The sequence below is a fragment of the Salvia splendens genome, chromosome 7 (genome assembly GCF_004379255.2).
Source record: "Salvia splendens isolate huo1 chromosome 7, SspV2, whole genome shotgun sequence".
NCBI classification, from domain to species: domain Eukaryota; kingdom Viridiplantae; phylum Streptophyta; class Magnoliopsida; order Lamiales; family Lamiaceae; genus Salvia; species Salvia splendens.
Genome location: NC_056038.1, coordinates 24,540,662 through 24,556,645, shown reverse-complemented (window position 1 = coordinate 24,556,645; position 15,984 = coordinate 24,540,662).

Here is a 15,984-nt window from a genome sequence, read left to right as displayed (position 1 = left end):
ATTGGTCTGCAATTTATGAAGCCTTTTTTCTAATATTATCGCCACCTGCTCTGTGGGGACAATAATCCTAAGAAAATAGCAAGTTCATGAGGGCGGACTTCTCAAATATAAATAGTATGAACTAGAATGTAGTTTCCAATATTATCGCCACCTGCTCTGTGGGGACAATAATCTTAAGAAACTGCGAGATTCAGAAGTTCACACAGGATTTATGAGATAGCTTGATCTTGTTAGCAGCACATGAGCATTGTTATGGGAGTGTGTTGTAGAAATGAGACTCTGTAATGCTAAAGAGATGGTCTTGCTTAGGCAACATTAAGCGGCCATGCCACTCTGTAGTCTCTGGACTATTCGTCGGTGTTGTGACAAGTAAAATTGTAAGATTTTAATGCATATTGACTTCCTCTGGAGGGTACAAAATTTTAATTTTACAGTTGTAAGATTTTAAAAAGTTTTATGGTTATTCTAATCAAACTTCTTACATAAGTTTATGACAATAGTAAAATACTATGTTTTGCAGTGCAAATCAAATCGTCAATATGTCGTTTAATCCTCTTTCCGCAATTCTCAAAGAAAATAAACTCGAGGGCCAAAATTACATAGAATGGAAACAAAATTTGGACATCGTTCTCTCAGCAGATGAGTACATCTTTGTGCTCACCACCCCGCGACCTCCAGTGCCACCGGCTAACGCTGCGGCAGGAGTCAGAGATGCACACAGACGGTGGCATAAGGCGAATGAGATGGCTAAGTGCTACATGTTGGCTTCTATGTCTTCGGTACTCAAGCATCAGCATTCAGCCATGGAAACAGCCGCCGAGATTATGCAGAATCTTAAAAATCTTTTTGGTACTCAGAATCGAACGGCTAAATCTCAAGCCTTTCGGAGTATCATGTCGAAGACAATGAAGGAAGGCTCATCTTTGAGGGATCACGTCCTCGAGATGATGGGCCACCTCAACCAAATTGAGGTCTTGGGAGGGACCATCGATCCCGAGTCCCAGGTGACTATCATCCTTCAGAGTCTTCCCCCTAGCTTCCAACAGTTCAAGCTCAACTTCGAGATGAACAAAAGGAATTACACCTTGGCAGAGCTGTTGACTGAACTTCAGTCGGCAGAGGACCTTATGGTCCAGGCTAAGGCAGCCATGATGATTTCGGCGCTTCGTTCCTCTGGCTTAAAGCCTAGCAAAGGAAAAAGGCAGGCACCGAACTCAGGACCGGCCAAGATAGCTAAGGGAAAGAAGAAGAAGAGGGCTAACAAGAAGCCCACGAGGAAGTGTTTCAAGTGTGGAGAGAAGGGGCATTGGAAGCCAGACTGTCCTAAACGGGGCAAGGCTACAGGTATGCACCAAGCTCTAGTAGTCGAGTCTTGTTTGACTTCGACATCAATCTGCACTTGGGTTATTGACACAGGAGCCATTGATCATATTTGTTTTGATCCTGACTTAATGCAGGTGACAAGACGGCTACATGATCGCGAGATCGAAGTCCAGCTGGGCGACGCTACCAAAGTGGCAGCCGTTGCAGTGGGAGACATTTATTTGCATTTTAGTAGTGATAGATTTTTTGATTTTGAAGAATGTTTTGTTGATACCTTCTTTTAGAAGAAATTTAATTTTAGTTTCTAAATTGGTTTATGATGGATATTCGATTTCTTTTAATGACAACTGCGTTATTAAGAAATATGGTTCTTATATCTGTCGTGGTATCATGGAAAACAATCTGTACACAATCACTTCTACACAGTTTAATAATCGCAAATCAGAACTCAATACAACATCGAAAATTTCAAAGAAACGAAAGGAACCTTCAAGTTCAATGAACGAAACGTACTTGTGGCACCTTAGACTTGGTCATGCCAATGAAAGGAGGATCCATTCTCTTGTTCAACAAGATCTTATCAAAGGTCTAGAGGAGGAACCTTTTCATAAGTGTGAGTCATGCTTAGAAGGCAAGATGACCAAGAGGCCTTTTAAGGCTAAGGGCAATAGGGCCAAGGAAGTACTTGAGCTCGTTTATTCCGATGTATGTGGACCAATGTCTACTGAGGCAAGAGGTGGTTTTCGATACTTCATCACATTTATTGATGACTTCTCGAAAATTGGATATGTCTATTTGATGCGTCACAAGTCAGAGTCTTTTGACAAGTTTAAAGACTAAGACTCTTGTGGAGAAGTATCATGGAAAAAATATCAAATGCATACGATCTGATCGTGGAGGTGAATACCTCAGTGACGAATTTTTGGACTACTTATCGGAGTCGGGAATTGAATCCCAACTGACTGCGCCGGGCACGCCCCAGCAGAACGGCGTGGCTGAAAGAAGGAATAGGACCTTGTTAAACATGGTCCGTTCGATGATGAGTTTTGCACGGTTACCTATTTCGTTTTGGGGACATGCCTTGGTTTCTGCAAGTCACATTTTAGACAAATTACCATCAAAATCCGTACCTAAAACTCCATATGAGTTGTGGACTGGGCGTAAGCCCAATCTAGCACATCTCAAGGTTTGGGGTTGCCCGACTCATGTATTGGAAAATGATCCAACTAAGCTAGGATCAAGGACGGAGGTATGTTTGTTTATAGGGTACCCTACTGGGACGAAAGGCTATGAATTCTTTAGCCTCCGAGACAAGAAAGTCATTGTGAGTACTCACGCGACATTATTAGAGTAAGACTATGTAATGAATCATAAACTCAGCAGTGAAGTTGTAACACCCCTTACCCGGTAGGTAAACCCACCGAATACGTGATGTCACGTTTCAGTATCGACAACCCGTACTGAAATTTTCATATTTTCTTTTTAGCTTAAAAAGCATAATTAAAATCTATTACGTTTAAAAACTTAACATTTATCCAGCAGAAGATCAAGATTGAACTATTATACAACATGCCACGACTTTTAACCATGTTGACCACCAGTGACCCGCCAAAAATTGCAAAGCTGCGCAACCACACTGACATAGTATCAACTCTAACCTGCAAGGGGGTAAAAGAAGATAGGAGTGAGCTTTCCACAGCTCAGTAGATATATCCAAACTATGAAAATCAATTCTCTAATCTAAACTATATTGAGACTTTTACATTATTTATCTTTTACTTATAACCATTTATTCTTAGGACTTTCCACTTTCATAATTTACTATATTAATCTTTTGCTCGTCAACACATATTAATTTCCGTATCGCCTTCCACATGTTGTCATTTCTTAAGACATCATATATCATCATTCTTTTCTTGTATTACCACATATCACTTTATTACAACATCTATACGTTCACCATGTTTTCCAGATAATATCGCATATCAATACTATCACGTTGCACCATAATTCTTCATATACTTACTTACAAAATACATGTTTCCATATAATTCCCTAATTTACTCAATTAGTTAATTATTATTTATTCACACTTATTCTTATCTTATAAGCATATTACTTCCCATAATCTGTCATACGTCCTATTTCCATATCCAAAGTCATTCATTCATTTATAACTTTATGTCACAGTCTTATCCACACACCAACGCAGACAAATCGCAAATGTTAACCCATTTCAAACACATATAACGATCACCAAGGTACTCATATACTGAAATACATATAATCAGAAATAATATATAACATAATTTAAAAACAAACCATTTCATATTCATATGCATATGCCACTCCATTCAATTTATTATTCTGTAACAGTCAAGCCTGGTATCTACTCGGGATTCCTCTATGACCCGAAGGTCTCTCTGTAATTGGACTCATAGGTCCCTCTGTATTTGACCCGAAGGTCCCTCTGTAATTGGACTCATAGGTCCTCTGTATTTGACCCGAAGGCCTCTCTGTAATTGGACTCATAGGTCCCTCTAAAATTTCAGATCCAGTACAAGGCTGTCACAGATCCTCTTTAATCACATGATTCATGTACTTTCAATACCATATGTAAAACATCAATTACATATTTCTATCATATAATTCATTTACAACATTATATCCATATCATATTCCACCATCTATATCAAATAATTCATAATCATATCAATTTCACACCATATGATCCAATAATTCACTCCAATTCAACATATAACAATCAACCACATAACACATGTAAAACTAAAAGTGTGATTTATACACACTTCAACACATGTTATCACATTTCACACCATATTATTTCTATCATCATCATATAATTATATTTATACCATTTCTTTGTAGAACTTTCATATCAGGTTTATAAATATCATAATAATTCCATTTGTGTGTTCTAATGACATATATACAATTATCACATAGAATAACACATTATTATACATTTAGTTCACATAGTTCAAATCAGAGAAGTAAAGTTTATAGTAAGGATATCCTACCTCTTAGGCTTATGAACATAAGCATATTTCACCTTGATACTTCTCTACCTTCTAGGTTCACTCCTTTGTCTCCAAAACGCACTATAGGTTCCTTCGCCTGGATATGAATGATAATCTAACTGCACTTTTGATTCCATTTTCCATATATAAACACCGATCCTCATCTTTTTCCTCTTGACTTCGTTTCCTAAATATTTCTTCCTCTACCACTCTTTATATTTTTTTTACTGTTTTCTTCTCTATCTCCCTCTCCTTCTCCCTATGACATATACTTAATAATAGCTACATTGTGTACACGTAGTTATTATACAGTGTACACGTATAGATATTCTATAAAACATACATAGAATTGGGTGACTAACCTATTCCATGCAATTACACGTGTATACACTGATATACATATACGAGCATATAACATATTTTATTATATTAAATTAATTCTATCTCACTACATATTTGCATGCACAAAAATAATACTTCCATACACACTATCTCGTTTATTACATATGCACATATGACTACTATTTAATATTTAAGATAGCACATATACATATAATATATAATAGTATTTATTTGTAATTACTTTAAAGGGTCTAAATCTCAGATAATTAATTATATTGACCATTAAGATTATCAGATACTATATTACTTTTGTAAATACTCTGCATTACTTTTATAATACTCATATACACAATAATTTCAGATTTTTCAGATTAGGGATGTTACAGAAGTGGCTCTTGATGAGCTAACTTCTGTCACAAGTTCCATTAACCAAGAACAAGTACCAAGTGTACAAACAATTCCCCGAAACTTCAACTTCTACTCAAAATATTGTAGTGTCGCGCGGCAGTGGGAGGGTCTCGCAAGAGCCCGACAGATACATTGGTTTGGAAGAATCTATGGATCACTCCTCGGACAGCAATGTATTAGATCCCTGGAACTTTGCGGAGGCGCATGCAGATGTCGATCATTGCGAATGGGTGAAAGCAATGGATTCGGAACTACAATCTATGATAGACAAAGACGTCTACGATTTGTCCGTCCTACCCGAAGGCTGTACTGCCATTGGGAGCAAGTGGATATATAAACGTAAACGTGGACTCGATGGACGAGTTAAAGTCTTCAAAGCAAGACTAGTGGCCAAGGGGTATACCCAAAAGAAAGGCATCGATTATGATGAGACCTTCTCCCCAGTGGCCATGCTCAAATCGATCCAGATACTGTTGTCTATTGCAACTTATATGGATTGGGATGTATGGCAGATGGACGTTAAGACTGCGTTTCTAAACGGCAGTCTTGAGGAGACCATCTACATGGAACAACCCGAAGGATATTCCATAAAGGGCAAAGAACACATGTTTTGGAAGCTTAAGAAGGCTATTTATGGCCTCAAGCAAGCATCTAGATCGTGGAACCAATGTTTCGATCAAACTGTTTGCAAGTTTGGATTCGAAAAGTGCCCAAGTGAAAGCTGCGTGTATAAGAAAGTTGATAAGGGGAATGGAGTGTTCTTAGTTTTATATGTAGATGACATTCTTCTAATTGGAAACAATAAAAAGATGTTGTCATCAGTTCGAACATGGTTATCAAACCAGTTCGAGATGAAGGATATGGGAGACGCGGGACATATCCTCGGGATCAAGGTTCTTCGGAATCGAGAGAAGAAGATGTTGTGCTTATCTCAAGAATCTTACATCGAAACAGTACTTAGTTGTTTTAGCATGCAGGATGCCAAGAAAGGTTTCTTACCTTTTAGACATGACATCCATTTATCTCAAGAGATGTGCCCTAAAACGCCGTCTGAGATACAGGAAATGAGAAGGATTCCATATGCTTCGGCAGTTGGAAGTCTCATGTATGCTATGCTTTGTACTAGACCTGATATTTGCTTTGCTGTTGGCATGGTGGCAAGATATCAGTCGAATCCGGGCCAAGGACATTGGACTGCCGTAAAGAACATACTCAAGTACCTTAAACGGACTAGGGACTATGCTCTAGTTTACAATGCAGCCGAGCTATGTCCTTTGGGATATACTGACTCAGACTTTCAAGCTGATCAGGACTCGAGAAAATCTACTTCAGGATATGTGTTCACCTTAGGAGGTGGAGCCGTAATTTGGAAGAGTGTGAAGCAGAAATGCATCGCGGACTCGACCATGGAAGCCGAGCATGTGGCCGCTTCGGAGGCTACAAAAGAGGCTGTATGGTTCAAGAACTTTCTTATGGATTTAGGTGTGGTTTCGAATCTGCCCAAGAGCATCACCATTTATTGTGACAATTCTGGTGCTGTGGCAAACTCGAAAGAACCAAGAGCTCACAAAGCGAGCAAACACATAGAGCAGAAGTATCATATCATTAGAGATATAGTGCAGAGAGGAGACATAAAAGTGGTCAAGATTGCGTCAGAGAACAACCTGGCAGATCCTTTTACAAAGGCTTTGGTGGTGAAACCGTTCGACTGCCACGTTGAAGGGATGGGAGTTCGACTCATTCAAGACCTCAACTCGCTTTCAGTATAAGTGGGAGAAATTTAGACGTGTGCACTACCATTTTGTATACTCGAAAGCTGTTTTGAGTATAAGTGGGAGATTGTTAGGGAACTAGAAATCACCTTTCGAGTGATTGCATACTGTAAAACTCTAATGGCTATTTTCCAATAAATGCAACAGATTATTTTTGTCATAATGTTGTTATGTTTTACATTTAATGGTTGTTTATTGCATATTTAAATGTATAAGCAAACGTAACAAAGTCTAAGTCTTTGTTTTAGTAGACCGGTTGTGGGCGTCGTCCAATTTAAGGTAACACGGTCAGTTCTAAACAAAGAAAAATAAGAATTTCACAACCTAGATAGGCCTAGACTACCTATCGCGAAAGGTTGCAATGTCAGTCCGATTATTTCTAATCCTTATTGAAATAAGATGACGTTGGTGTGGTATAGCACTGAATGGATCTAACAGCAAGACGAGTCTTTATGCTATCTACTGAAAGACGAGGTCTTGATAATTAATTTCTTAATCAATGTACGTTAGCATTGAGCATACGATATTGAGTATCCACTACTTTGACTTACCAAAGGTGCGGGTTTTTCGTAACCCAACTGTTGGGATTTACTCACACAAGGCTTTCACACACTCAAGAAGATCACACACACACTCACTGTTGTATGAGATCACACAATGCAGAAACACACACACTCACACTTTGAGTATTGAAGATGATAATCTTGGAGAGAAACTGGAAAACTCTTTATTGATTAAACTACTAACTACATACACGGTTTATGAGCTATTTAAAGCTCTACAATCAAGTAGCAACTGCTACTAACTAACTACAACAAGAATCAAGAAAACAAGAAGAATAACCGCTACATCTCAGCTAACTAACTGCTGCTCCAACGGCTAGTTTCTCTAGGTTGCTTCTTCCTTCTCGGCTCAAGACCGAACTCCCTTCTCGGCTCAAAACCGAACTCCCTTCTCGGCTCAAAAACCGAACTCCCTTCTCGGCTAGTTCCAGCTCAAAGCCGAGCTTCCTTCTTCTGCCTTCTTCTTCCAACTGAAATGAGCACTCCATTATTACAATTCTCCACCTGAGGGCTCATCTCAGTTCTTGCACAAACATTGATCAACTTCTTGCAATGATCAAACTTGTCTCTACCTAGAGACTTTGTTAGCATGTCAGCCGGATTGTGCAAGGTGTTAATCTTAATCACCTTCACTCTCCCCTTCTCAATCTCATCTCTAATAAAATGCAACTTTATGTCTATGTGCTTGCTCCTTTCATGAAAACCCGGATGTTTAGCCAAGCACATAGCTGAGCTGCTGTCACAATGAATCACCATTGTCTTTTGGTCAAAACCAAAGTCAGAAATCACTCCCTGAATCCAAAAGCTCTCCTGTACAGCTGCAGTGAGAGCTATATACTCTGATTCTGTTGTTGAGAGAGCAACAACACTTTGCAAACCTGATTTCCAGCTGATTACAGTTCCAAACATGGTGAAAAGATAACCTGTTTGGGACTTTCTATTGTCCAGGTTTGCAGCATAGTCTGCATCACAATAGCCCTGCACAACCTCCTCAGATTCACCTTCCCAGCCATTGAAGACAATTCCCCAGCCACTGGTTGACTTCATGTACCTCAATATCCACTTAAGAGCATTCCAATGCTCCTTCCCCGGGTCAGCCATGTATCTGCTAGTCACTGAGATAGCATGTGCCAGATCTGGTCTGGTACAGATCATAGTATACATAACACTTCCAACCACACTAGCATAAGGAATAGACTCCATCTCCTCAGCCTCTTGCTTAGATTTAGGGGCCTGCTCCTTTGAAAGCTTAAAACTCTGGGACAGAGGAGTTGATGCAGCTTTTGCATTTTCCATTTTGAATCTCTGCAAAACTTTCTCAATATAGTCAGTTTGAAGCATCCACAGCTTCTTGCAGCCTCTGTCTCTCTGAATGTGTATGCCTAGGATCTTCCTTGACTCTCCTAGATCCTTCATTTCAAAGCTAGACTTCAAATCCTCCTTGACTTGCTGAATTTCTGTCATAGAAGGTCCTGCAAGTAGCATATCATCCACATAGAGCAATAGATAGGCAATAGGTGTTTTTCCCTTCCTCTTGATGTAGATGCAATCATCAAACTCTGATCTAATGAAGCCAATCTTCTTCATTTGTGCATCAAACTTCTTGTTCCACTGTCTAGGACTTTGCTTAAGACCATAAAGACTCTTTTGTAGCAAGCACACCTTGCTTTCTTCACCACTCTTCACATAGCCCTCTGGCTGATCCATGAAGATAGTCTCCTCTAGGTCTCCATTTAGGAAGGCAGTCTTCACATCAAGCTGCTGCAATTCCCAATCTAGCTGATTCACCACAGCCAACAAAATCCTAATAGAAGTGTGCTTAACAACCGGAGCAAACACCTTATTGAAGTCAACTCCTTCTTGCTGTGTAAATCCCCTTGCCACCAGCCTTGCTTTGAACCTGATTCTGTCTTTATCAGTGGTCTCTACCTTCTTTTTAAACAACCACTTGCAACTGATCAGCTTCCTCTCCTTTCCATCTGTATTCAGCTTGGATTTGTCCACCAAAATCCAGGTTTTGTTCTTGAGTAAAGACTCTATTTCTTCATTCATGGCCTCTATCCATCTCTCTCTGTCTTTGCTTCTCATGGCCTCTTTATAGGTGAGAGGATCAGCAATATCAATACTCTCAGCAGCACACAGTGCATAATAGACCATATCTGCAAATTTCTCAGGAGGCTTTGCATTTCTCCTTCCCCTATCTCTTGCAATCTGGTACTCTCTGGTAGGATCTGCTGTGGGCTCATCATTTCTTCTACCTTGAGCTGGAGCACCATCACCCTCTGGATCAGGTTCATTTTCTGAGTCAGTGACTCCACCTGCTCCTAGGCCAACTCCCATAGGCTCCACCTTGAAGAAATCACTCTCAACTTCACTGGAGTCACTGGAGTCCAGCTTATCTTTCAAGTAGGGCATCTGATCCTCCAAGAACACCACATCCCTACTCACCACCACCTTCTGCCTACCAGGCTCAATACACCAGAGCCTATACCCCTTAACACCCCTCTGATATCCCAGCAAGATACATTTCAGAGCCCTAGCTTCAAGCTTACTTTGCCTAGCATGAGCATAGGCTGCACACCCAAACACCTTGTATTTTGAGTAGTCACTATGAGCTCCATACCACATGTAATCAGGAGTTTCAGATTTCAGGGCAGTAGATGGGCATTTATTGATGAGATAGGCTGTTGTATACACCGCCTCTCCCCAGAACCTGCTGCTCAAACCAGAACCAAGAAGCAGGCACCTCACCCTCTCTAGGATAGTCCTATTCATCCTCTCCACAACACCATTTTGCTGGGGATTACCAGGAACAGTACGGTGCCTCTTCATACCCTTCTCTTTGCAAAATATATCAAATTCAGCAGACAAGAATTCCAAGCCATTGTCAGTTCTTAAACATTTAACACTCCTTCCTTTCTCTAGCTCCACCTCCTTACACCATATCTTGAACTTAGTGAGTGTTTCAGATTTTTCCTTAAGAATATATACCCACAACTTCCTTGTATAGTCATCAATGATAGCTAGATAATACTTTCCTCCACCAATTGAACACACCGGTGAAGGCCCCCAAAGATCACTATGTATGTAGTCTAAAGGGGCTGTAGAAGAGTGAATACCTGTAGGATAGGGTGCCTTCTTTGCTTTTCCAAGTATACACTGCTCACAGGGGTCCATCTTGTTGAAATCTCCAGAGATCAAGCCCTTCTTGATGAGTTCTTTCAAGCTTCCTTCTGCTGGATGGCCGAGCCTCTTGTGCCATAGCATTAGGGAATCATCTGACACAGCATTGCTTTCTCCATCAACAGCCTTAGCCTTCAAATAATAGAGAATATGCTCTCTGTCAGCCTCCATCATCACTGCATCTCCAGATTTCACAAACAATTTTCCTTGACTCATTAATATAGTGAACCCCCTCTGCTCCAGCATTCCCAATGAGATGAGGTTCCTCTTCACTTCTGGAATATACCTCACCCCAGTCAGGATCTTCACAGAGCCATCTTGTAGGCTTAGCTTCACTTTCCCTATCCCTTTTATCTGACAAGTATGATTATTTCCAAGAACAACCGTACCCGATGCTTCTTGAAGATCATGAAACCAGCTTCTATTGGGGCACATATGGAAGCTGCACCCCGAGTCCATTATCCACCTGTGACTGACCCCACTGTCACTAATATTCATAAGTTGAGCCGGGGGATCAGCACTCTCCACACAATCAGATTGGTTGTGTCCCTCAGAGGCCATCTTTCTCTTCCATGCATGACAATCTTTCTTCAAATGTCCAGGTTTCTTGCACCAATAGCAAGCTCTGGTTTCCTTCTGAGCATCAGAACTTGAGGGTTTAGGGCCCTCAAACTTCTTCTTGAAGTTCTGCTTCTTGAACTTCTTCACATTCAAGGCCTCTGCAGCTTGAACATTGGAGCTTGCAGAGCCTCTGTTGGCTGTCTTCTGGAGTTCTTTGGCCATCAAGGCTGAATAGACTTCTGCATAGGTGATAGGTTTATCTCTTCCATAGATAATTGCATCACTTAACTGGTCATACGAGCTAGGCAAGGCATTCAATGTGAGAATGGCCTTATCCTCATCTGAAATCTTGACATCAACAGATCCCAGGTCATCAATGATCTTGTTGAACTCCTCTAGCTGCTCAATGATGGACCTATCTCCAGAAAAACTATAGGCATACAGCCTCTTCTTGAGATACAGCCGGTTAGCCAAGGATTTGGCCAAGTAAACTTCATCCAACTTGTCCAAGATCTCCACCGCAGTCTTGGCTTCTTGAACATCCCTCAAGACCTTATCTCCAAGGCACAGAATCACTGCAGAATGTGCCTTGAGCTGCATCTCCTCCATCTTTGCCTGAGCTTTATCATCAAGCACTGGAGCCTTTCCTTTCTCCTCTGGTTTTGCAAGAACTGCGGCCAAGCCTTGTTGAATCAAAACCGCCTTCATCTTCATCTTCCACAGGCTATAATCATTCTTGCCTGTGAACTTTTCTGCATCAAGCCTTGCTGTCATCTCTGAAACCGTTTGATCCTCTGCAAATCAGCTTCAATATCCCTTCCCACAGACGGCGCCACTTGTTGGGATTTACTCACACAAGGCTTTCACACACTCAAGAAGATCACACACACACTCACTGTTGTATGAGATCACACAATGCAGAAACACACACACTCACACTTTGAGTATTGAAGATGATAATCTTGGAGAGAAACTGGAAAACTCTTTATTGATTAAACTACTAACTACATACACGGTTTATGAGCTATTTAAAGCTCTACAATCAAGTAGCAACTGCTACTAACTAACTACAACAAGAATCAAGAAAACAAGAAGAATAACCGCTACATCTCAGCTAACTAACTGCTGCTCCAACGGCTAGTTTCTCTAGGTTGCTTCTTCCTTCTCGGCTCAAGACCGAACTCCCTTCTCGGCTCAAAACCGAACTCCCTTCTCGGCTCAAAAACCGAACTCCCTTCTCGGCTAGTTCCAGCTCAAAGCCGAGCTTCCTTCTTCTGCCTTCTTCTTCCAACTGAAATGAGCACTCCATTATTACACCAACGATCCAGGTATATTGGGTAGTGGTGATCATTATCTAGAGGTGCTAGGATTGCTATTATGTTGAAACGTGCGCGAGGAGAGTCTCGTTTGATAACATCCACAAGAGGAGCTCGAAACAAAGTTTTATTATTCGGAACCTAGCTAATTGGAGTTTAATTACTCTATGAATAATAAATAAGAGTTTCTTGCTTAGTCCACTCTTGGAGAATAAAATATGTTAATTAATTAAGTCCATGGCAGACAATAATTAATTAATGGATGTTTCTATCTTAAGCACGGAAAATAAATTGAACGCGAATAAAGGAAACCCGAAATACTTGTAATTTCGGATTTGGAAAGGCAGTGCAATATTACTTCTGTAGTGGCTGCTTGTAATATTCCAATATAAGCTTATATTAACTTGTGGGTTCAATTTAATTAGTAAAAAGCTAATTGGGTGAGGCCTGATCCAAATTCTTCCTTAGATCCCTGACTGGGCCCAATATGTGACTTATATAAATAGGAGAATAAATGAGACAGAAAACACACCTTTTTCCACTCACAAATTTTCGTCCACTCCTGTGAGAGAGAGAAATCGAAAATTGCCTTCCTCCGTGAGCTGAGTTCTGTCTTCGTTATTCAAGTCCTAATACGTTGGTGAGATTTGCCCACACAAATATCGGCGTATAGTCCGGGACACCAGTCAGAAGATCTAAGGTCTTGTATTGAAGATCTTCACGTGGAGACGGAGCGAGCCATCATCGATTCTTGATTGAATCAACGAGGTAAATTGGCTAATTCCGTAGTAAGCATGTTTTAGGGATTTTATATGCTAAAGCATGTTTTAATTCTAGTTATGAGCATGATACATGTGAAAATTGCGCGGATAGAATTTGTCTAAATAATCTGCTAAATAGATCAAATTCATGTGATCGGATATAGAACGCATGCTTCCGCTGCTAACCCCTTCACTAATCTTATATACCAAACAATAATCAATTAAAAAATCATACTTATCTTGTCTTTAACTTTTCACAATCTCAGCATTTAATTTTTCATTTCATAATTATTTTTATATTTATCTCTAATTTCATTCTGATTTATTTAGATTGCGATATTTTAAAAATTAAATTTATTAAAATAATATAATCACATGAAAAGTTACATAATTTAAATAAAATTTACCGTCCACCGAATATAGTCTTATTGGTGGACGACACAAACTTTTATGCGAAATTGATAAAGTAAGTGAGAAAAATTATAAAATGGATAAAGTAGGAAAGTGAAAAAGAAAAACTATATATATTTATGATTTTTCTATCTAAAATATAAAAGGAGAGTTTTGAAAAAAAATCACAAAAATGCCATTTAGAACCATTTTCGGGGGAAACCTAATACTCTATCCGTTTCTAAAAAATAGACAACATTTGAAACGGCGTGAGTTTTAATGCACAATAGGTAAAGTAAGTGAGATGGAAAGAAAAAGTGATTGTAGTATTGTTAGAGCATCCACAACCATGCTCTAGCCAACCAGCACGGTTGTGGGTTCGGCCACACTTTTTTGCCTGCTCTTAGGCAAGAGCACAACACCCACATCCGTGCTCTTCAGCAAGGACGAGCACAAGGGTCCCACCATTCCATTATTCAATTTAAATAAAAATATTTCTACAAAATTAAAATACATTAAAAATACCCGGAATAATATTACAAAATACATTAAAAATTAAAAATTACATAACTAAAATCCTAAAAAATAAAAATTACATAATTAAAATCCTAAAAATAAAAAATTACATAATTAAACTCCTACAAATTAAAAATTACATAATTAAACTCCTAAAATTTAAAAAACCCACTACTCGTGGCCGAATTTCACCCAAATGGATGATGAATGTGTGTATTTATAGATGATTTTGGGATTAAATTTTTTAAAAAAAATTTCAAAAAAATTGTAATAAAATCTGTATATTTTTGGGAATCCGAAAACGTATATTTTAAAATTTTTGGTATTATTTTCAATTTTTTTTAAAAAAGAAGAAAATGTCAACGGCCAATAGAAACCCTTCACGTCGCCCTGCTCGCTGGCACGGACGTGCTCATAGCTAAGAGCACATCCGTGCCAGCGGCAAGAGCGCAGCGGCGGACAAGCGTGTCCTTGCCAGCGATAAGGACGGACGGACGGCTTGTTGCCACCGTTGTGGATGCTCTTAGTGGAGAATGAGACCCACTTCATTAGAGAGAGAAAATTTTTCTTAAATAGAATTAGTCTATTTTTAAGGGACATCTCAAAATGACAAATGTGATCTATTTTTAAGGGACGGAGAATGCTCGGTATGGTCTTCATATGCACATAGAGTTGAATTTCCATTTCGGACAGTTCATTTATAGTTGAGTTATTTTCATATATGGTACTAATTATCTCACTTTTTTTCGTGTTTCGTTTTCTCTTACTTTATTTTTCTCTCTTATTTTTTTCTCTTTTATTTTTTCTCTCATTTACTTTATTTACTCACTTAACACATTAAACATCAAATTTTTAATTTTTATGCTAAAAAAACTACTTCCTCCGTCCACGAAAAATATGACATATCGTGAATGACACGAGTTTTAATGTGGAATTGATAAAATAAGAGAGAAGTAGTGTTAGTGGAATGTGGGATAGTAAGAGAGAATGGAAAAAGTAAGAGAGAAGTAGTGTAGTGGAACGTGAGGTTCATATTATTAGTAAGAGAGAAGAGAAAAAAGTAAGATAGAAGTTGTTGAATAATTTTTTTTAAAATGTGCTCTATTTTTCGTGGACGGAGGGAGTATAAAAGAAGAAAGAGTACCATTGAGGTCCAAACAATTCTCTAACTTTTTCATTAAATTGTGCAACCAGTGCGGCTCGAAGACTCAACTTGGCCAATGAAATACGAAAATAGACATAAGGGTGTGAAGACTTACACCTCTACTTCAAAATCAAACTTCTGTGCTCGATAAATATAAAAGGAAAATCAGAAATAAATTTTTAATATTGGAACAGAGTCAGTTTTCATTATAAATACAGATAAATAAAGAAATGAAATTAATAGATGTTTTTCGGAAAAGTCTGTCACTTGAGTTGACGATTCGATGGCGGAGAGATTGTTTCCGTTCATCCGAAAATACATTGAAATTTGAAGGGTGTTTTAAATCTTATTCAAAGGCGGTTTACTTTAGTACTATTAGTTGCATTAATGGACCTCATTTTAATTATAATTCCAACACCAAAGGGGGCTGTATTTGAGTACAAAATTGGCATGTATATTTGTATCATTATAATAGGCTAATAGGAGTAGTATTATTAGTTGGTTTATTGGAGTTCATCGCATAGTTAATGTATTATAACATGGTATTATGATGAAATCCATACGGTTGGCCCTCGTGATAATAGTGTTTTGAATAAACAATAAGCCTGATTTTATAATTAAAAATTAAAGATAATTTATACTCTCATTGTTCCTTAAAAATAGA